Source organism: Callithrix jacchus, chromosome 12, assembly GCF_049354715.1.
Source record: "Callithrix jacchus isolate 240 chromosome 12, calJac240_pri, whole genome shotgun sequence".
NCBI classification, from domain to species: Eukaryota; Metazoa; Chordata; class Mammalia; order Primates; family Cebidae; genus Callithrix; species Callithrix jacchus.
The window spans coordinates 39,275,302-39,297,118 of NC_133513.1; the positions used below are offsets into that span (position 1 = coordinate 39,275,302).

General features: G+C 42.1%; 1 protein-coding gene across 8 annotated transcripts in view; it reads left to right on the top strand.

Annotated features, from left to right (window-relative positions):
* The first annotated feature begins 17,120 nt into the window (after positions 1-17,120).
* ERCC6 (ERCC excision repair 6, chromatin remodeling factor) overlaps positions 17,121-21,817 on the top strand; it is a 104,514-nt gene continuing 99,817 nt past the window's right edge. For 4 of the 8 annotated variants that reach the window (XM_009009555.5, XM_009009557.5, XM_009009558.4 and 1 more), the window contains exon 1: positions 17,121-17,199. The gene's annotated coding sequence lies outside the window, so the exon portion shown is untranslated. Of the gene's footprint in view, positions 17,200-17,851; positions 19,110-21,817 lie in introns of all 8 variants that reach the window. The other 4 variants (XM_078345342.1, XM_035267682.3, XM_017978911.4 and 1 more) reach the window with 2 other exon arrangements.

Consider the following 21,817-nt stretch of genomic DNA (forward strand, 5'->3'; position numbering starts at 1 on the left):
ATCCTCTTTGGAAAAAACATGGATCAAAGATATTCCTGTGATTTGTGTGTTCTTTTTCCTAGGCACATCCTCAACATTGGCAAAATAAAACTCTGAATTGACTGAGACTGACTTCAGTCATTTTCTTTGATTTACATGAAGAATCCTGCCTACCATGCTACCTCTGTGTTCAGCTCAGGCCTGGACCCCCTACATTCATGGTCCCCCAGCCCAGGCATAACAGCAGGCGGGACAGTCAGGAAACCCTGGTAAGGAACACTCTTGGGCTTCCTTGAGAGGGTGTGGGGGCAAAGAACAGGGGGAAAGGAGTAGGCAGCCAGCCGGGTGGAGGCTTTAGACAGGGGACCATGTGCTCAGACTGACAAGCTGCTCCAGGGGCCCTGGAATGGCTTCTCGAGCTCTCCTAGGACTTGAACCAGAACTGACAGGTTGATGGGGACTGGGAACAGGAGCAGTAGTGGAAGAATACATTCTCCAAAATCCTCTCAACAGTTTTACTGGCCATGTAAAACTGTTGACATGAGCCAGGATTCTCTCAAACTTATCTGCCCAATGCAGACATTTCTGTAATAAATATTTCTTAATACTTCCTAAACACACACACACACACACACACACACACACACACACACACACGGTTTTTCCAAAGTCAGTATAATGCCCTCGCTGAATAAAATAAAAAGAAAGTAATTTATAATAAAAGAATGTTCATTTCATCATGTAAATGTTCAGGCAGGCCTGCCCTTGAAGACAAAGTGAATAGTAAGGTGTTTGCACCTGTGTGTAGAGTCAACATGAGTATGGCAATGTGTGGTATAACGCATTGCGTTGGTCTTGGATACAGACTGTCACAGTGTGCTATACCAGAGACATGAGCACTAGGAGGGGTGTTTCCACTGGGGATGTGGCTTTAAAAATGCTGCCATTGACATTTTGGGCTGGATGAATAAGTAAAAAAAAATAAAAAATAAAAACGCTGCCAGTCCCAGCTTACCTCACTCCCCACAGTAGCTGTATTTCTAGAAAAATGCCTTACATAGAAAACTCTGCAAAAAGGACTTTATATTTACATGGAGTTCAAATCTAGGCCCAAATAATTATAAAAACATTTCTCTCTTGTGTGAATGTCTGGGAAAGCATTTGAAAGTCCTAAGTGACGTAGGACAACTGTATCTGCATCTTACATGTGGAGAATGTTAGAATCCTCACCCTGTCCACTAAATGTCTATGGTGCTGCCCCATCCATATGTCCACTATTCCACTTAACAAGGACCATGACATTAAGGGGTGCCCAGAGAATGGGCATCCTATGTATGTGTGGTTCTCTCACTTTTTTGGAAGGCCTAGAAAACAAAAACGGTTCCTGCAGAATTCAATTATAAGATACACCCAGTGGAGATTCCACCAACTTGCAAATTGTGCCGGGTGGAGGTGCTCTCTGTGGCTCCCTTTCTGCTGACCTCACACTTCTGCTAAAGCATATCACTCACTGGTGACAGGTTCATTATTTATTAACCTCAGACTCGTGCAAAGCAGCCAGTTTGGTCTCCACTTACTCATTTGTTTTAATTAAACCCTCTAATTTTATTTATGCTGCCACAAACTGATTAACAATTTGCCAGCAGAGAGCAGGAAGTCTTAAAAAGCACCTTGAAGAATCTGTGGGTCTCAAAACATAAACCTCACAGAAATGAGGTGGGTTGTGGGTGAGGGCTCCTGCCGGCTGGAGGAGGTAAGTTGTTGAAGCCTCACCATTTCCTACAACCTTGGAATAGCTTCTGGGTCTAAGATCTGGGGCCACCAGGAGCTGATGCATGGAGAGAGTATCTCTTTGTCTGACATCCCTGAAGCTGTGGGAGAGGGGATGGGGCTGGTATGGTGTCCTGTGTCCCTGGAGGACTGAGACTGTGGGTGGGGGCAGTGGAGATCTCAATCCCGAATCAGTGGCAGACATGGACATTGATCCAGCCAACTACAAAACAGTTTGGTTGTGTTAAGGTAGAGTTGGGCCTTGGGTGTTGGGAAAAGTTGGAAAAGGGCTGGAATTTGAGCTAAATCATGGAGGACTCCTAGAATATCACCAGACTGACTAGCTGGAGAGGACATGAGCAAACATTCAGACATTCAACCCTCCATTCTCCAAAGGCCAGGCATGCCACTAGTTCAAAATGTTAGGGAGAGAAAAAGGAATGGGAGACTGTAACAGGCTGAATCGGGGAATTTTAATCTGGTAATGTACAAGTGTGAATTCCTCAGCCCCCCACCCTCACAATAACCACTACTATCAGTTTTGCCTTTTCAGATTCTTTTTCTGATCCTGAAAGTGGGGAGGAAAGAAAACTTGGTCTCTTGCCCTATAAGTTTGGCTAGTATTCTGATACATGGTTAAAACCTTTGCCCCCTTTCAGGCAAATACTTAGTTTACTTGGGTGTGATAATCCTCTGTCCTGGTCTTCAGCAGTGAGGTGCTGGCAGAGGAGACCACGTAGCCTGCCCTCCCTGTGAACCTCTCTCTCCTCTGTTCCCTGCCCCAGCCATACAGAATTTGGAAAGCCATGAAGATAGTCCCATGTAGGGAGCACTGGCTGGTGGAGGAAGCTGCCATTGCTGGCTCATTCCTGCATCTCCTCTGAAAGCTGGTCTTCTGTACAGCCTTTAAAGTCCTGAGGATCTGCTTGCTCCACAATAACTGTGCAGTGACCCGCTGGCTCCCCCATTGCCTTTGTGCAAATAGCAGGTCCTGTCTGGTATTGTAAGCCCTCAGAGGGAGCCAGCTTTTTGTCCTCCACATCTTTGGCAATGAGCATGTGACAGCTTTCGGGGTTACCTCCCATATTTGTTAGCTTTTGCTGCATGACAAGGCATTAGAAAACAGTGTTTAATAGAATTAATATGCGTGATTTCTTACAATTCTATGGGTCAACTAGGAAATTCTCTGGTTTGGGTCAGCTTTCTGACTGCTGAGGTCAGCTAAAGGCTCAGCTGTGCTGGATGGTGTAGGACAACCTTAGTCACATGCCCCGAGTTGACCTGACATCCATGAGAACAATGTTGGACTTTGCCTTACAGAACTGTCAGATAATAAATCTAGGTTGAGACAAAAATAAAAAGAAATGTATCCATTGCCAAACCCCAGGTTATAAGGACTCACCCTTAGATTTTCTTCTAAGAGTTTGAGTACTTACATTTAGAGTTTGATCCATGTTGAATTAATTTTTGTATATGGTGTGAGGTAGGGTTAATTCTTTTGCATGTAGACATCTACTTGCTCCCGGATCATTTGTTGAAAAGACAATTATTTTCCCACTGAGCGGCCTTGGCACCCTTGTTGAAAATGAATTGAGCATAGACAGATGAGTTTATTTCTCAACTCTTAATTCTAACCCATTATCTATATGACTATCCTTATGCAAGAATACTTTTTTAAATGTAAATGCAATCATGTCACTTCCTTACTTAAAACTCTCCAACAGATTTGATTTGCACTTAGTATAAAATTTCATGCCTAGGTTACAGAGCTCTAGATATTTGGCCCCTTTCTATCTTGGTTTCAGTCAGAGTCCCAGTTTCTAGTCTGAAAACTTGCCAACTTTGTGCCTTACCCTCTTTACACTACTGCTTCCTGTGAAGAATCTTCTTCTGCCTGATCCTCCTACAGCTATATTCTTCCTGTTATTCTGACCAGAGTTGAAATGTCTCCTATTAAGATACCACTTCATACCCACCAAAGAGGCAGCCCACTTGCTCTCTGTTAACCTGTTTTATGTTCCTCAATAGTATTTATTACTTTATATATTTGATTTTATTGCATTTTTAATTTTCTTCCTCTGCTAGAATGCAAATGCCACGACAGTAGGGACCTTGTCTGCCTTGTTCACCTCATGTCCCCCACAACCAACAGAGTACCTAGCTCCAAGTAGTCACTCAATAAAATGAATCTGTTGAAATGGAAAATGCCCACATTCATTAGGTGGTGTTCTGGTCTCTCTCATGGCCATTTGCTGAATAGCAATCCCTGAGAGTAGGTTAATTTTAAAGGCAGTCACACTGACAATTAAAGAATAAACAAGTACAATTGCCCCATGATGTATGCATATCAAGATCATGTGATAGTTGATTTTAGGTCAATTTGACTGGATTAAGGACTATCTAGATAACTGGTAAAGCATCATTTTTGGGTGTGAGTGTGAGAGTGTTTTCAGAGGAGACTGGCTGTGAGTTAGTGGACTGAATGGGAAAGACCCCCCCCTCACTGTGGGTGGGCCCCATCCAATCTAAAAACCTGGACAGAGGCAGAAGAAAGGGGAATTTTTTTTTCTCTCTCAGAGCTGGGACACTCTTGCTCTTTGACATCAGAACTCCAGTCTTTGGACTCCAGGACTTACAACGGTGGCCTCCTGGGTTTTCAGGCCTTTGGCCTCAGACTGCAAGTTAATCATCGGCTTCCAGGTTCTGAGGTTTTAGGATTTAGACTGACATTCCAGGGTGTTCAGCTTGCAGATGTTCTGTTGCATAACTTCTTAGCCTCCATAGTCACATGAATCCATTTCCCTAGTAAATCACTTCTCATACACCTCTATTTCTATCCCTACTCTAACTCTATCATCTCTGTATTGTTATCTCTATCTCTATGTCTCTCTCTAGCTCTATCACTATCTCAGTTATCTCAATCTCTATCCCTACCCATACCCCTGCCTCTATCTCTATCTCTACCTATCTCTATCTTCCATCTCTATCTCTACCTATCTCTATCTTTATCCATCTATATCTCCATCTCCATCTCTCTATCTCTATCCTATTTGTTCTATCTCTCTATAGAACCCTAATACAGATATGATTCTCTTTTACTTCTACAGCTTTTATCTGGAATTAGATATCCTGAAAACATGTCCATGCCCTCGGGTTATTCTTTACTATTGCTGCATTCTTATTTATGTTCACATTTGCAATCATATTCCTCTTATATGAATAACAGATCAGCAGTAACTTTTCCTCTTGTGTTCAGAATCATTATAATTTCAAAATCTCTTCATGTATCTTCAAAATCTCTATTATGTATATTAATCCATCTTTTAGATCAGCTTCGAAGAGTAAGATGATTATTGGAGATTATCAAAATGACCCTAAAAGATTACCAAAAAAGCAATGTCCAAAATAAATCAGGGAGGATCTTGACAAAAAGTCAGGACAGAGACAAAGTTGGACAGAACACAGGAAACAACGAGAAAAAGAGTAAAAAAGGCACAGAACACCATGGTAAAGGTGGGACTAAAAAGGAGACTGTTCCTCACTCCTACCTTTCACCCTCCCACTATAGACATGCATACACGCACACACACACACACACACACACACGATTCAATGAAATCTTTTTTTTAACTAATGAAAAACTGTATTTACTTAGAAGCATTCAGAATGTCACAAAACTGAAACCACTTTTGCAAAATCATGACAGCAAGAGAAATCTGACAAAGCTGACTCCATCTTGCTTTCAAGCTAGCCTTGTTCATTCCTAGGTGTAGGCCAAGCCAACTTTGGGAGGAATTTAGCTTATGGTTTAACTGGTAAGAGCCCTTCCCAAAACTAAACTGCCTTTGTAAAACTAATAAAAGTCCACAAGATTAGTGTTATTTGCATCCAATAGTACCCAATATTAAACACAGTTAATAAAGAGATCTTCCAAACAGACTTTGTGTGGGCAACAAGGCTGTTTTATTTTATGCTTGGGTGCAAGCAGGCTGAATCCGAGAAAGGACAGGCCAAGGGAGTAGGGGTGGGAATTGGTTTTATTGGTTGGGGCAATATTTTAGGGGGTAGGGGTGTTATAGAGTAAGATTAGTTATGATGGTGGGGGTGGGGGAAAGTAGTATACATTACCATAAATTCAGTTTTAAGATGGTAGAGTGGGGTGGAGGGATATTCAAGAGCAGTTAAGATGGCAGGGTGAGGTGAGGTGTATTCACATTATCACAGTAACAGTTAAGATGGCAGGGTGGGATGAGGATTATTCACGTTATCATAATGACAGTTAAGATGGCAGGGTGGGGTGAGAAGTATTCACATTATCATAATAACAGTTAAGATGGTAGGGTGGGGAGAGAAGCTCAATGTCCAGGGGAAGCTCCGGTGGCAGGGATAATGGTGAACACAGGCAGGGGATGGGGGGTGATTAGCCTAGGCAGGTAGGACGTCAGACTTTCTGGGTCCAGGCATGGAGGCCTGACAATTAGGACTGTGAGAGTGGCCTGAATCTTGCTAAAATGTAGGTATAGTTAAACAAGTACCAATTATTGTTCTGGAGGTCACAAGATTTGTAACTGCCCCAATTATTCCTGCAAATAATATCACTTTTGTAGAACCTAAGCTTGGCCTTTTGAGATGTCTTTTCAGACTTTTGCATTTCTCATGACCAGAAGGCTCCATCCAGATCTGTTAGTCAAGACTCAACCAGTCCTGTGGCTCCCACCAGAAGCAGACTTAGCACATGAGGACCATTTTCCCACACCTGTATGATTACATTCCCAACCAATCAGCAGGACCTAGTCTCTAGTCCCCTACCTGCCAAACTATCTTTAAAAACTCTATCCTCAAAATTGTGGGGAGGCTGATTTGAGTAATAATAAAACCCTGGTCTCCCATTTACTTCGGTCTACATGTATTAAACTCTTTCTCTATTGCAATTCTCCTGTCTTGATAAACTGACTTCATCTTGATAGTAGGCAAGAAAAACCCATTGGGCAGTTACAAATTAGCAGCAATGCAGCAACTTTTTCATTTATTTTCAATGAGAGTGTTATTCAGTTAACAATTAATTTGATACAAGCCACATCAGAGCAAACTGAAGATGAAGAAACCATCACCCCTATATGTAACTGATTTGTACTGTGTACCAACAAGAACCTGCTTGAAATTTCCATGCCAATTTACAACCCACATACTGTACCAGGCAAGGTTAGAGTCTATTGAAAATATCATCAGGGCTATCTAAAGACAAAGTAGGTAGTGTGTTGGCTATAAAACAAAGACACTGTATAGTTTAAAAACAAATTTTACGTATTTCAATTGTTTTTAAAATGAGTGAATTATATACAGAGGGGTTAAATGCTTTATAGACAAGAAAAAAAACTGGGCTAGAACCAATTTATTCATCATCATCATCTTCATTTTCTGTGTTTCTCCTCCTCATCTTCATCTTCCTTTTTTTTTTTCTTTGCTTTCTTCAGCCTTGATGACTCCCTTTTTGGCAGGCTTTCCTTTAGCTTGGTATGCAGTAATTTCCTTTTTGTATTTTTCCTTCAGCTTCTCAGCTTTCTTTTCCTAAGGCTGCTTGTCATCTGCAGCAGTATTATTATTCCGGAGAAAAGAAAAACAGCTTAGAGCATTCTGAGCTATGTGAAGTATGCAAAATTCATCCTGTCCACAGAGACATAAGTATGGGACTTCAGTCATGCCCTCTACACCCATGCCCGGGGGCAACTGCTTACCGACACCTTGTTCCTATCTACCTCACCCATTATCTTCATGTTCCTGGAATTTGAATTATCTCCATGTTCCCACACACAGAACAATGTATAGACAATCAATAGCTTATGTTATTTTAATGTCAATTCTTGGCAAACAACTGAAAAACTTCCTCTCCTTTTTTTTAAAAAACGTATTTGTGCCAGGCTCGGTGGCTCATGCCAGTAATCCCAGCACTTTGGGAGGCCGAGGTGGGTGATCACAAGGTCAAGAGATTGAGACCATCCTGGTCAACATGGTGAAACCCTGTCTTTACTAAAAATACAAACGATTAGCTGGGCATGGTGGCGGGTGCCTGTAATCCCAGCTACTCAGGAGGCTGAGGCAGAATTGCCTGAACCCAGGAGGTGGAGGTTGCAGTGAGCCAAGATCACGCCATTGCACTCCAGCCTGGGTAACAAGAGCGAAACTCTGTCTCAAAAAAAAAAAAAAAAAAAACCAAAAAACAAAAAACAAAACAAAACAACAAAAAAAACCTATTTGTAACAGAATGTATATCCGCAGCAACTTGAATCTGTGCTCCCAGGTTGCAGTCCTCAAGCTTGGCCCAAATAAACTCTCTACTTGTATTAATTTTGCCTCAGCTTCTTCCTTTCATGCCAACTCCACTTCTCTCCCAGCTTCTCTGCAACATCCCCAAAGGACAGTCCAGATGGTTTCCTTTCACTCTGGAGCAACAGAATAGAATAAGAAAAATGCCGGAGGAGTCCTCTTGTGCACACTGAAATTCTTGAAGTTGTTATTTGTTTCTCCCTTAGGAGGAAGACAGGTTTTCATTTCTCTTTTACATCAGGCCTTGTCTGCCTTTGGTATGTCTTCAGGCAGGTATGAAGAAACCATCACCCCTATATGTAACTGATTTGTACTGTGCACCACCTTTCCCTTTAGCACATATAGACTGCCACATCTCTGACCACTTCTTAATAAACTGTGAGAATCTGACTGAAGCTTCTGGGTACTTCTGCTCCTCCAGGCAAGTCTGCACAAAGAATGCATATGATGACATTTCATCTCTCATCTTCTTAGGGTCTCCTTTGCCTATGTTTAGTTATTTCTCCCAGTGCCCATTTGGCTCTCACTTGCCCTGGCTTACTCTATGGAGCTCCATGTTCTGCAATTGAAACTGCCTTTGCAAAAATTGTAACGGAGACAATTACTACAGGAAAGACATCTGACCTGATTCCATCTTGCTTCTAACCTCCAAGTAGTCCTTGTTCATTCCTAAGTGTAGGCCTAACTAACTTTGGGAAGAACTTAGTTTATGGTGTTTTGAAACAAAGGTAACAGCCCTTTACCAAAATGAATCACCTTCCTGCCTGGGGACTAGACTGCCTTTGCAGGATTAACAAATTTGCTGCAAAGTTAGAAATGGCAGCCAGGCACGGTGGCACACGCCTGTAATCCCAGCACTTTGGGAGGCCGAGGTGGGTAGATCACGAGGTCAAGAGATCGAGACCATCCTGGTCAACATGGTGAAACCCCATCTGTACTAAAATACAAAAAATTAGCTGGGCATGGTGGCGTGTGCCTGTAATCCCAGCTACTCAGGAGGCTGAGGCAAGAGAATTGCCCAAACCCAGAAGGCGGAGGCTGCAATGAGCTGAGATGGTGCTATCACACTCCAGCCTGGGTAACAAGAGCAAAATTCCGCCTCAAAAAAAAAAAAAAAATGGTTTCTGAGTCTTGCAGCTGGAGGCTACAAGATTCTAAACCTTCTCAAAAAGATTTTAAACCTTCTCAAATCGCTCCTGGGGATAATATCACTATTGTAAAACTTAACATCAGTTCTTGAGGTATTTTGCAGACCTTGCATTCAATGAATCAGCTCGCACCACCCAGATTGATAAAACTGGTTCATCTGGTCTTGTGGCCCCCACTCAGGAACAGACTCAGCACAAGAAGACCGCTTCTACTTGCTGTGTGTGATTTAATCTCTGACCTGACCAGTCAGAACTCATGACTCACTAGCCTCTACCCACCAAATTATCCTTAAAAACTCCCATTCCCAGCCAGGCACAATGGCTTACACCTGTAATCCTAGCACTTTGGGAGGCCTAGGAGGGCAGATCACTGGAAGCTAGGAGTTCAAGACCAGCCTGGCCAACATGGTGAAACCTTATATCTACTAAAGATATAAAAATTAGCTGGGCATAGTGGTGCTTGCCTGTAACCCCAGCTACTCAGGAGGCTGAGGCATAAGAATTGCTTAGATCTGGGAGACGGAGGTTGTAGTGAGCTGAAATCACACTCCAGCCTGGGCAACAGAGAGAGACTGTGTCTCAAAAACAAAACAAAACTCCAATCCCTGAATTCTTAGGGAGACTGATTTGAGTAATAATCAAACTCGGTCTCCTGCACAGCTAGCTCTGCATGAATTACTCTTTCTCTATTGCAGTTCCCCTGTCCTGATAAGTTGGCTCTGTCTAGGAAGCAGGCAAGATGAATCCACTGGGTGGTTATGTCAGAGGTGTTTAAACCAGAGCGACTCCATCTTGTATAGGGTCTGGGTAAAATAAGGCTGAGACCTACTGGGCTGCATTCCTAGGAGGTTAGGCATTTGTAATTACAGTATGAGATAGGAGGCTGGCACAAGACACAGGTCACAAAGACCTTGCTGATAAAAGGATGCAGTAAAGAAGCCAGCCAAAATCCACCAAAATCAAGATGGTGGTGAAGTGACCTCTGGTCATCCTCATTGCTTATTATATAATAATTATAATGCACTAGCATGCCAAGAGACACTCCCACAAGCACCATGACCATGTACAAATACCATGGCAATGTCAGGAAGTTACCCTATATGGTCTAAAAAGGGAAGGGACCCTCAGTTCTGGGAACTGCCACCCCTTTCCCAGAAAACTCATGAATAATCTACTCCTTGTTTAGCATATAATCAATCAATAACCACAAAAATGGGCAACCAACAGCCCCCAGAGCTGCACTGCCTATGGAGTAGCTATTCTTTATTCATTTACTTTCTTAATAAACTTGCTTTTATTTTACTCTATGGATTTGACTCAAATTATTTCTCGTACAAGATCTAGGAACTCTCTCTTGGGGTCTGGATCGACCTCCCTTTCTGGTAACATCTTCCTGGTGAACCATAAAAGGGACTATACTGAGGAGACCCCCCGACCCGAAGGAATTTGACTGCAGCACCAATTGGCTAACTTTGGGTACATGGTGAGGCACATTTTATTCAGGTAAAGGATGAGATTGGGTTAGAGGCCCAACTTAGGCGGGTTAGGTCTCTCCTAAGAGAGGGAGTGTTAAAGGCCCGTCTTAATAAAAGGCAAGGATGCCTGACCGAACGTGGACTTAAGGCCCAACTTAGGAAGTCTAGAGTCCTTCCTAAGATTTATGGGGTTAGAGGCCCCTCTCAGTAAAGTCCTTCTTGGTTAAAAATGGATTTGGCACTATGAAATGTTAACTATTATTCTCTCTGGATTAATCTGTCGTGCACTCTTTGGTGATGGCTGTGGGTGAGACAATTAAGCATGTACAGGACCGGGGACATGGAAAGCTTCTTTCTCCTCAAAGAGGGACAACTGAGAGCTGATGGGAGTGCTGAAAAAGATTCCTTTGTGACTGACAAGAAGCCACCTGAACTGGTTCAGTGTCACTGGAATGGGTGGGTCTTTCTCTGGCCTCCATGAGCTCTGAGACAATTAAGCTCTGAGACTTGCCCCGCTGCAGGCAAGTCTTTTCTCCCTTCCCTTTCTTCTCTCTCTGCACAAACTGGTTGTAGGAATGGTAAAAATCACCATCTCTTGCATTATCTCTTGCAATTTCAATTAATGAGAAAAAGGATTTCTGAGGCTAGACTTAAGCTGTAGTGAATCTGCTATACTTTGTGCTTTAAATTTGTCTTTCTGTATCATTCTGCCATAAAGAATAGTACCTTAGGGGAGAACATGTGCTTAGGATCCCATAAAACCACTGTTCAAGACACTCCAGCAAAGTGGTCAGAAACAAACTTTGCAGCAGGTCCCTGAAACAAACAAACAAAAAACTGAATGAGGTTTCCCTCTCATTCTTTGGAGCTTGATCTTGTAACCATGAGGCATTAGTTTCTCTTGGTTTCTACTGTCCAGAAAATAGAAATTTTGGAGTTCACATAATAGTCCTAAAAATTGTCCTAAGCAGTTAAAAGTTTTTGCAAGCTAAAAATTGGGTGCTTCTAGGCTCCTTATGGAAAGAGTAGTGGAAACTCCCCAATGCTGTAGCTTAGCAGCTAAGGCTTTGTCTTTTTGTCTTTTCACAATGGGTGCCCAAGTTTAGGGTTCAATTCCTGGCCTAGGGAATGAGTACTTTGTGGTTCATATATGTGTGAACCTTGCCATTTGTTGATTTTCTGCCCCTCCATGCTTTAAGGTCAATAGCTTCTGACTTCCTTCTTGAATTTTGCTTTCTCTGAGCTACCTTTGGAAATTTTAGATTTTGTAAAAACTGCTAACCATCTCTTTGAAAAAACCTTGTCAACTTGTAGTTAAGTAATAACCTTAATTAAGGCTTACTGCTTTTGCCTGTGAGGTTATCGTTGGTAAAGTTCAAAAGCCGGAAATATTGGCCATTTGGCCTGGCTGAGATCAGTAATAAGAAATTTAAAAGGACTTTTAAAAAAGAGTGCCACGGTTAAAAGTCAGCTTAATTAAAAGTGGGTAGCCAATTTCTACACATATTTAAAAGGCCTTTATGTTTCTTCTGTTTTTGGAACATGTTTTTTCAGAAAAAAGTTTTTTTCTTCTCAGATGAATAAACTATTTTTTTCCATTTTTGTCTTCTTGCCACTCTTGAGTCCCTTCGTGGTTCACCAGGAAGATATTAGCAGAAAGGAATATTCAACTCTTTGCATGTTTGGATCAGAGAGGCATGCTCTTGGCCCCCTGGCAGATATGGAAATATCCCCACTCACCACTGAGAGATAAGACTCCCATGGGAAATAGGCTGATTCCCTCTTTTTGGGATCCAGGATCTGGTATAAATATGGGACCCTCATTTTTGGGGAATCTGTTTTGCCTTCCATCTGTGTCTGCTTATGAGGCCCTAGAAACTGCATACTTTAAAAGGAAACTTAAAAGGTAGCAAACAAAAAATCTTACAACTACTGGACCTTTTGTCTGTTTATTTAAATGTGTTGTATGTGTGATGTGTATATATTATTTCCCAAAGATTATTTGATTTAATTTTTGGGAAATAAAGACAGTTTTACAGATTATTGGTAAAATAAAGACATTTGGTCTAAATTATGCTGGTTGTTGCATGCTTTAAGGTCAATAGCTTGACTTTTAAAAATTGTTCTAGTACCTTCTTTGGAGCCATTCGATTCTAAGTAAGGCCTGAGAACATGTGGAGTTAGTTAGCCATGCCTCCTGGCTATGCTAGAAAGAGTCAGACCTTATCTGCACTTCTGTCTGGTGTCTTAAGCTCCACAGCTGGTATATAATTAGAATCACTTGCTTATCAGGTTTTTTTTGCCAAAAGTAAAAGTTGCTAAGAGTTAACATTGTAACATGTAATTAAGATTACTAGAGATAGACCAAGCATGGTGGCTCATACCTGTAATCCCAGCACTTTGGGAAGCTGAGGTGGAAAGATCGCTTGAGCTCATGAGTTTGAGACTAGCCTGGCAACACGGCTAAACCCTGTCTTTATAAAAAATACAAAAATTAGCCAGGTTTGGTGGTGCCTGTCTGTAGCCCCAGCTACTCGGCGGCTGAGGTGGGAGGATAGCTTAAGCCCAGGAAGTGGAGGTTGCATTGAGCCGAAATTGTGCCACTGTACTCCAGTCTGGGTAACAGAACCAGACCTTGCCTCAAAAAAAAAAAAAAAGAAAAAGAAAAAGAAAAAAGGACTACTTGGGAAACAGTTTTACATGCAAGGTGTGTAAACAAAGTGACATGTACTTTTGGTAAAATATTATAAGAATGCATGGGAATGTCGGGGTTTTTTTTTTTGGCCTAGTTTAGAGGGTTAAAGGACTGTTTTAAGTTAGATAAGATAAAGCTGAAGGTTTGAGCAAGTTGTGGAAGGTTTGTGAAAAATGCATATTGTAAAAGAAATTCTGTGTGTGAACATATTGGCTAAAGTTAGGGGTGTTATTCGTTTTTTTCATAAATTGAACATTGGAATAAAAAGAAAACAGGTTTTTCTTAAAGCACTGATCTACTCTTTAACAAAAATTTGTAAAGGGTTATAAAAGATTTATGAGACTTATCTGATGGTCAGACATTAAAATTGGATAGATTTGTCTATTAGCTTTTATTAAGAATTTGGTTTAACATCAGTAATGCACTAATGCCATGGTGAAATTTGCCTTATTTGGTATAAAAATCATACAGAAAGCACTGCCAAATATAAAATGGTATTTGGCTTTCTTTGGGCTGCATTTTTATAATATGTTATTGGTATGTGATCCAAAATCATGAGAAACTCCTAAAATTCTTATATGACTTACAGTATATTGTTAATAATTATAATTATAAAAAGTCTTTGTATGCACAGAAGTAACCAAAATTCCTAGTCAATTGTGATTTTAATAGTGACTATCCTAAGACTTTTTGTCATCCACAGACAATTGTTATCTTGTATTGATCATCTTCAAAAGGTGGTTTATAATCAACTATAGAACTTGTGAAAAGACTATGTGAAAAGGCAGGTGTTCTTAAATGCAGGTTTCTGATATCTTTGGAGATTGTGACATTAGAATAGAGAAAAAATGTTCAGGACTCTCACGGAGAGCTGAAATATTCGTGACTATCAAGCAGAACAGGAGTCAACTATATGGAGTAAACTAATACAAGCCTGAAGTAACCTTTTTGACATTTTGCTTAAAATGTCGCTGATCGTTTGTTTTGTTTTTCACAATCAAGAAAACTTTTTTTTAATACTCATTTTCATCCTGTAAGACAACTTTTCTTTTATTTACAACTTGCAGCAACTGAGTAAAGTGTATGCTTGTAAATGAAATTTGAAGCATATTTCTCTCAGCTTGTTTTCTCCAGAATTTGTAAACTATTTGTAAGCATTCGTATAGCAACATAGTTAGTTGCTTAAGTGCAATAAGAATCTGTTATCTTTTACAACAGGACACAATTGGAGGAACCAGTTATTTTACAAAGGCTTTGAATGGAATGGCATGCTTTCAAATATAAACAAACTGCTTTAAGGAATCAAACTTGACTTACAGAGACAACAAAAGCCCTCTGGGAAAACTGGCCTCATACCTTGTCTACACAGTCCCTGTACAGGGTTCTCTGTTGTGTGATAAGTAAAGAATGCAACTTTTTGGCAGGCCCAGGAGCCCCAGTATCTTGGGACCAAAGGAGGAGAGGAATTTACCCAACTTACAGGTATTTGATGGCACCAACCCATGGCTGGTCAGCTTTAAAAAAAGTCGTATCTAAAAATCCTTATAGAACAAAGCTTCATCAAAGCCAATTTAAAACAACAACAACAACGACAACAACAACTAAAAAATCTATGTGAAAAACAATTATTTTTGCTGTACTTTTTACAAACAGGCCAACTATAAAACTAAAGATTATTTTGGAAGGAAATCAGTCTATGATTTGTCTTTAGTAAAAATGGGAGTCTGAAGAGAGAAAAAAATTATGTTTTAACTGTGGTACACCTGTTATTAGATTCAGTCTCATCAGTTATTTTTAAGGGTTTTTTTCCTCCTTCAATTTAGACTCACCCTATTTACTACCGCCAACTAACCAGTGATCTCTAGCTGCTGCTCAGAGAAAAAATAACAGAAATGGGTAATGTAAAACTCTGGATCAATATTCTAATTCTGGGCACATAATGGAACATACAGAATGTATAGCAACTTCATATCAGCTTGGTACCAAGAGTTGCCCAGTTCATGGAAAGCCTTCTCATTTAGTTTACTTGGGATAATTTTACTTATTTTGCTTTACTGTTGTGGAATATATTGCTGTTGTACTCTGTGTGTGGGAGAACAGAATAAGTTTACTCAATGTTTTCTTCAATTGAATACTTATTAATCTTACAGATACCACTTTTGCCCTCAAGAGTTATAAATGGCCCTCACCATAGTGACACCTTCTGACTGAGATCCTCTCTATCCTGAATACAAGAGACTATAATAGTTAGGTAGGAATAGCATAGCCCTTATTCAGCCTGAAGAAGTTACAGAAGATGCATCTTCCTCCCTCCACTATCCTTTGAGTTAGGGGTTCCCTTGTAAAAGGGAAGAGGGAAATATGTCAGAGACATTTGAACAAGAGTGACTCCATATCGAATTGGGGCTGGGTTAGGGGTTCCCTTGTAAAAGGGAAGAGGGAAATACGTCAGAGACATTTGAACAAGAGTGACTCCATATCGAAATAAGGCTGAGACCTACTGGGCTGTATTCCCAAGAGGGCAGACATTCTAAGTCACAGGATGAGATAGGAGGTTGGCACAAGATACAGGTCACAAAGACCTTGCTGATTAAAGAAGTTGCAGTAAAAAAGCTGGCCAAAACCCACCAAAACCAAGATGGCAATGAAAATGACCTCTGGTCTTCCTCCCTGTTAGCCAATATGCTAATTATAATGCATTAGCATGCTAAGAGACAGTCCTATCAATGCCATGACAGTTTACAAACACCCTGGCAATGTCAGGAAGTCACCCTATATGGTTTAAAAGCGGGAAGAATCCTCAGTTCTGGGAATTACCCACCCCCTTCCTAGAAACCTCATGAATAATCCACTCTTTGTTTAGCATATAATCAAGAAATAACTGTAAGTATTCTCAGTCAAGCAGCCCAAGCTACTGTTCCACCTATGGAGTAGCCATTCTTTATTCCTTTACTCTCCTAATAAACTTGCTTTCACTTTATGGACTTGCCCTGAATTCTTTCTTGCTCAAGGTCCAAGAACTCTCTCTTGGGGTCTGGATCGAGAACCCTTTCGGTTAACAGTTCACAATGGATGGTTTTTATACATTAATTGCTTTTAAGACTGCTTGTTCATTTATTCAACATACATTTAATATAAGTTTTTCTAGTGGTTTTCAACATAACTCTAAAAAGTATGCTTTTACCTCTTTTTTGACTTATGATTTTTACAAAATATTTATTATGCTTCCAATACATCTAATTTTTTAATGAGTTTTTCCACATTTATGAGGAATATGGTCATATTCATCCACTCTATTTTTTACCGTGTTCAGTCGCGCCAGATGACAGGAGAGGTCACAGCCTGGCGACCAAAAAGATGCCGCTAACTCCCCTGCCCAAGCTGACTTTCTCTTCAGGGTTCAAGGTTAATTGTGAGAATTTACGTTTGCACGGCACACTCGCATCCCCCTCTACCTGGAAATATGTCTTAAGTTTCATAACTGTCTTCCTAGCAAGGTATTTTCGCCGGGAGTGAGGCGGCCTCCGCTAAGCGCCCAGTGAGCCAGCGGCTAACTCTTCCGGCTAGCGGGCTCGCCGGAACAGAGGCCCTTCCCTCCGACCGCGTGGTCTCGCCCGTGCATAAAAACAAACGCTGAGCTCTGCGCATGCGCCGCGGGCCTTCCACACAAGCCCGAGTCAGAGTCGCTGTTGGGGGCGGCGTCTATGGCGGGCTGAGGGCGCAGGCGCCGAGGCCCGCCGAGCTGGGTTCCAAGGCGGCTGTAGGCTGCAGCGTCTCCGTTTCCGTGTGGGCGGCCGCGCGGCCCTGGGTGAGTGTTCGGGCGGCCAGGCCTCGGGCTGAGGGTGTCGGGGCCGGCTCAGGCTCCTCGGGCGGCCGCGGACCCATACCTTGGTCTCGCCGCGGTGATTGAGCCTGTCCACGAGGGCAGAGTGTAGCGGGTCTTAAAGTCACGCGCTCCGCTTCCGGCCGCTTCACCTGCGACCGGAAGTAGCGCCTCTGAGCTCTCACCTGAGAAGGCTGGAGTCCCTGGCTGGCCAGCGACCTAGCAGCTTCTCCTACTTTGTATAAGACCCCTGCGCGCAGGATCAGCTGGGTCCTGTTTGATCTCGATTAAAATACTGGAGCTGTTATTTTAAAGAGAGTCGGGCTAGAGAGTCCGACGTTTTGGGCGTTGATAGAGCCAAGTTAGAGTTTGGGCGGATGAGGCAGGCCGCCTGTAAAGCTGCTGTTATGTGACTTCACTCGGCGTCTTCACTGCTGTCATCCTGTGACAGGCTGCCCTCGCTTTTCCCCTCAACTTTTCCCATCATCTTGCTGCTCTGCCTACTCCAGTGCATTATCTACACAGTTGTTCAAGAGGTCTTAGGCATAAAGTAGGTCATGCCATCATCACCGTACTTAACAGTTTTCAGAGTCATTCCATTGCACGGGGAGTGGAATCCATGCTCGTGTTTTCCCAGGCCTTGTGTGATCTGGCCCTTGCCTGTCCCGTGTCAACTGTGACTGTGTTCGACCAACTCTCCAAACCAGACCCAGTTCGCCCCTGGCTGTGGGAGCCCCAGTGCTGGGGGGAGGACTGTGAAGATACTATTGTCCCAGATGATTAAGCCTTGGAAGATACTCTGCAAGACTTAAGAACGGAGCCCTTCTTGGCTCTTCTTAATTCAAAGTTAAGTAAATTCTCTTTGTCAAAGTAAAAATTCTGTGTTCAAGCCTTCTTTCATTGTCATAAATGCACCAGCTCTTTCTAGTCTTAAAAGTTACACACCAGTTGTTGAGAGGCCAAGGTGGGTGGATCACCTGAGGTCAGGAGTTCGAGACCAGCCTGACCAACATGGAGAAACCCTGTCTCTACCAAACATAAAAAATTAGTCGGGCATGGTGGCAGGTGCCTATAATCCCAGCTACTCTGGAGGCTGAGGCAGGAGAATCACTTGAACCCGGGAGGCAAAGGTTCCTGTGAACTGAGATTGTGCCATTGCAGTCCAGCCTGGGCAACAGGAGTGAAACTCTTGTCTCAAAAAAAAGGAAAATCACAAATGTTGTTTCCTTACAAGACGTTCACTTTATGTTCTACCTGATTGACCCCTGACTCAGATGTCACTTTATTGGAGAGATCTCCTTGACCCCACACCAACTCTACAATTTCAATTAGGTTTCTCTTATTTTGTCAGAAAGTCTTGTACTTTCTTCTTAACAGCAGTCACCACAATTATATTTGTATGTACACAGGCACACACACACGTAGTTTTAAAATGTCTGTCTTTCCCAAGAAACTGTAAGCTCTATGGAGACAGGAATTAGTTAACCTCGTACATTGCCTCATGTAATTGACTCTCAGTAACTGTTAGATGTACAAGTATTTCACTTCTGAAATGCTTTAACCTGATAAGAGCTTTCTGATTTCCAACTGTCACTCCCAAAAGACTTGGTTTTTTGGCTATTGCCAGATACTAAGTAGCTTCTAATCCCTTTCTCCCATTTCCAGGCACCTTCTGGTTTTTTTTTAAATCTTACCCAGCTTGGACCCTGAAGTCAGTTACTTTAGCTACTCTTCTCAGCATCTTCAACCCCATGACACTTGTGCTCTATCACTTCTGCTCTGAAAACCCTCAATAGTGCCGTTTCCCACAGGACTGCTAATTACTGAAAGAGGAGATTGTACAGCCCTGGAGATTGTTGGCAATCCATGGCTTTGTGGGGCGGGGAGATCCTCAGGTAGGTCCTCCACAGTGATTATCAGTGTTTGTTCTCTGTCAACTCCCTTTTCTCCTGTACAGGACATTTATTTTAGACTCTTAGTCTTCAACCCCTGTCCCAACTTTGTCTCCTGACTCAGGAACTGCCCAACTTGCTACTTTGTGGGGTATTTTGTATATAATCCACTTCAGCTTCCCTCCTCTCCACCTGCAAATTTAGATCTATCAGGAGTCCTCCTTCTGCCAGAGTCTGAGAAAGATGTGTTGTGCCTCCTGTTCATTTCTGTTCGGGACCTTCCCCTTCTGCTGTCTCTTCTGGTACAGCTTTGTGTGTGGGTTATCTCCTCTCTCTCCCTCTAGCTATTATATGCTCTAGTTTTTCTTGCCCTAGTTCTCTCTCCACCCCATTGTTACTTTGTCACTCTAGCTGTCTCCCTGTCACAGGCAAGCTCCTTGAAGAACAGGCCACTCCCTCGTGGCCTCCATTTCCTCATCCACTCTTTTCATACCAACTACATTTCAACTACTGCAGTATGATTTTTGGCCCCATTGTTCCACTGAAACTTTATTTTTTTTTTGAGGAAGAATTTTGTTCTTGTTGCCCACTGCAACCTCTGCCTCCTGGGTTCAAGCAATTCTTGTGCCACAGCCTCCCAGGTAGCTGGGATTACAGGCATGTGCTACTACTCCCAACTAATTTTTGTATTTTTAGTAGAGACAGGATCAGGCTGGTCCCAAACTCCTGACCTCAGGTGATCCAACTGCCTTGGCCTCCCGCAGTGCTGAGATTACAGGCGTGAGCCACCGCTCCTGGCCTGAAACTTCTTTTACCAAGATAAATGGTGACCTGTTAGTATCCAGATTCTCTCAGCTCTTTCTAATTCATTGGACCCTCTTTCTCCTTTTTTATTATTTGAAGTTTCCCCCAAACTTCATTACTTTTAACCTTGCCTTTGCACTACAATACTATTGTTTTTGATATTATTTTACAAAAATTAAAAATTGATTACTTAATATTTTTGGTTGAATTGGCATCCTTTTTTCTTAAAAAATCCTCATGTGTACAAATAAGAAAAATGAAAACAGAATTGTTAACTGCCGGCTAATACGGAGACTGAGCTGGAATCCTGCTCCCTCTGTTGGAAAGGGAGGTGTGCTGAGCCTTCCCCTTGAAAATAATCAGCAGGCCCCAAAAGGAGGAACTTTCTCACTGTGCTGTTTACTTTTTAACCTTTCCAGTGTTAGCCACCTTGTGCCCTCTAAAATAACCTTGGGTACCTGTTAGAGCCTAAGGAACCCTGGAACTTCTCACTCTGCTGATGTGTCCACGTGTCACCCAGACTTTCCTGTGTGCTCAGACTGGCACTTCTGACTGGATGCTGCACACGGTACTGATTACATGTAAGCTGCTTGGCAGTCCTGCTTCCCATCTGATTCCTTTTTGAGAGAGTCATTTTTGTGACTGAATTCACTGGTGACTCCTTTGTCCAGACCAAACTTTTTATTATTTTAGACTTAGCTCTAAACCTCCCCTCCTTTCAGCAGATATTGAGCACCTCCTATATATCAGACCATGCATGGCTGATGTGTTCAAATCTTAGCTCCTCTGTCATATTTCTTGGGCTCCGGACACCGTATATAGTTCCCTCAATGCTCATGTGACCTCTTGTCTGTGTCCTGGGCTAGCTGACCTGCCCTGCTCTGTGGTTATTGACATGCTGCTTCTCCAGTAGATAGCCACTTGGGTTAGATGATTCTGAATTCTTTGTATCCCAGTGCTTTATTGCTGGGCTTATTTTATTTAATGAGTAATGAGTGGGGCCCATTGGGGGCACTTGTCATTTCACAGAAAAGTTATAGTGCTCAAAGAAACCTTAGTTTATTCACAGTTAAATGGACAGCAAGACTGGTCTCTTGGTTGTTGCCTTGCTTTTTAATATATTTATTAGATGTGATAGTTGTATAGGTAATACAGTGAATATATTCTCCTTAAAGCAGGAAGTCCTGGGTATGTGGAGTACAATGTGAAAGTTCCCACTTATTTTCCCTGTGCCTTCTGTCCCTCCTCCTGACTTGCAGACTTAGTTTGTATCCTGCCAGATCATTCGGTGTGCAGGGTACATTTTTCAACCTAATGTGTTCATACCATGAATTTTTTCACTTAACATGGCTTTTGTATCAGTACTACAGAATATGCTTAGTAGCTACATTAAACTATTAAAAATGTGCTCCACTAAACATCCTTGCACCTGTGTGTGACTGGTTCTCTGGAATAAATACCTAGAATTGCTTGACAAAGGTTGTGTGCATTTAAGATTTTGATAGATATTGCTAAGTTGTCCCCCCAGAGGGCTTTACTAATTTATATTCTCAGCAGCAGCATGTGAGGGGAGATCCTCCTTCTTGTGTGTATTGGATTTATCAGACTTTACATTCTTGCCAACCTGATGGGTGAGAAATTATACTGTGTATTGAAATGGAGTTATTTTTGAGTTTTTTGTTGTTGTTGTTGATTGACTCTCACTCTGTTGCCCATGCTGGAATGCAGTGGCAAGATCTTGGCTCACTGCAACCTCCACCTCCTGGGTTCAAGTCATTCTCCAGCCTCATTCTCCCAAGTAGCTGCAATTACAGGTGCCCACCACCATGCCTAGCCAATTACTGTATTTTTAGTAGAGACGGGGTTTCACCATGTTGGCCAGGCTGGTCTCAAACTCCAGACCTCAA